Source organism: Salvelinus sp. IW2-2015, unplaced genomic scaffold (genome assembly GCF_002910315.2).
Source record: "Salvelinus sp. IW2-2015 unplaced genomic scaffold, ASM291031v2 Un_scaffold1998, whole genome shotgun sequence".
Classification (NCBI taxonomy): Eukaryota; Metazoa; Chordata; class Actinopteri; order Salmoniformes; family Salmonidae; genus Salvelinus; species Salvelinus sp. IW2-2015.
Genome location: NW_019943348.1, coordinates 31,959 through 33,603, shown reverse-complemented (window position 1 = coordinate 33,603; position 1,645 = coordinate 31,959). Strand labels below are relative to the sequence as shown.

Here is a 1,645-nt window from a genome sequence, read left to right as displayed (position 1 = left end):
GTTAGGTGGCGCCCGGTGAGCAGCCACGGTGTTAGGTGGCGCCCGGTGAGCAGCCACGGTGTTAGGTGGCGCCCGGTGAGCAGCCACGGTGTTAGTATACTACACCAATATACTACTGAAGACTTCCCCGACTACGAGTCGGATTTCAAACCGAGACCATGGGACTCTGCGACGAAGACATAGGGTGAGGCGAGCCGGGAATCTATTGCGTTTCAGAAGCCAAGGACTCCGTGCCCCTCTGCCCGGCCTTTACCTCTCCAATGTGCCTTCACTCGCCAACAACCGACGAGCTACAACTTCTGATAAGGACAGAAAAGGATTTCTGCTTCCTGTTTACAGAGAGGTGGTTACATTACTATATTCCCTGTGGATCTAGCCAGCTTCCAGCTCTACCGGGCTGATGGCGTCCCGGCTTCCAGCTCTACCGGGCTGATGGCGTCCCGGCTTCCATCTGTACAGGGCTGATTGCGTCCCGGCTTCCATCTGTACAGGGCTGATTGCGTCCCGGCTTCCATCTGTACAGGGCTGATTGCGTTCCGGCTTCCAGCTGTACCGGGCTGATGGCGTCCCGGCTTCCAGCTGTACAGGGCTGATTGCATCCCGGTGTCCAACGTCACGACACCGGCTTCCAGCTGTACCGGGCTGATGGCTTCTCGGAGCAGTGCAGTAAATGCCAAGGCAGTGGTGTGTGTACTACGGGTGCAATGATGTCACTATTCTATGTAAATCCTCTTCCAGATCTGGAATCTATTTTCAGCCCTTCGTCATTCTGGCCGGGGTCTACGTTGTGCCGAGTGTCTGTGCGCACAGTGCAACAGTTACTGGCTGATCAGATCAAAGGTGGGAAGGAAATACCTGGATTCTACTTACACCATCATTGGGGATTTGAACCACTCTAGCCTACAACAGGAACTTCCTAGATACAAACACTTGGCGGCATTTTCTGGACCATGTTTACAACACTATTAAAGGGGCATACCACGCTGTCCCCCACACTCCCCGGGGGAACTCAGACCATGTCATGCTACACCTCATTCTCCCCATACAGAAAGAAACTAGCCTGTCAAATATATGGTGCGGAACTGGACTGACGAGGCCATTGGGGAGTCAAAGGACTGCCTAGACACCACGGATTGGAACATATTCAAGGACAACAATGCCAACATGATTACACAGACATACCGGGTTTTTCCTGTGGCATATTGGAGTTTTTTTTTCCTGTGGCATATTGGAGGGGATTGTCCTGTGGCATATTGGAGGGGTTTGGCCTGTGGCATATTGGAGGGGGTTTGTCCTGTGGCATATTGGAGGGGTTTGTCCTGTGGCATATTGGAGGGGGTTGTCCTGTGGCATATTGGAGGGGGTTTGTCCTGTGGCATATTGGAGGGGTTTGTCCTGTGGCATATTGGAGGGGTTTGTCCTGTGGCATATTGGAGGGGTTTGTCCTGTGGCATATTCTGTCATCCATACCCACTTTGCTCTGTGCCTTGTCTGAGCAGTCATACTCACTCTCCTTTTCTCCCCCCCCACCAGGTCATCACCCCAGACTGCCATGAAGAGGCCACCATCAAGAAAGACACCGTCTTCGTTCGTTCCTTCAAGGATGGCAAATTGTGAGTAATCTAAAGTGCTGCATTATAAAAAC

General features: G+C 52.5%; 1 long non-coding RNA gene across 1 annotated transcript in view; it reads left to right on the top strand.

The window, feature by feature from the left end:
* LOC112072670 (uncharacterized) overlaps positions 1-1,645 on the top strand; it is a 7,234-nt gene that overhangs the window by 4,437 nt on the left and 1,152 nt on the right. The window contains exon 2 of the long non-coding RNA XR_002894365.2: positions 1,534-1,613. This is a non-coding gene — a long non-coding RNA (uncharacterized lncRNA). The remainder of the gene's footprint in view (positions 1-1,533; positions 1,614-1,645) is intronic.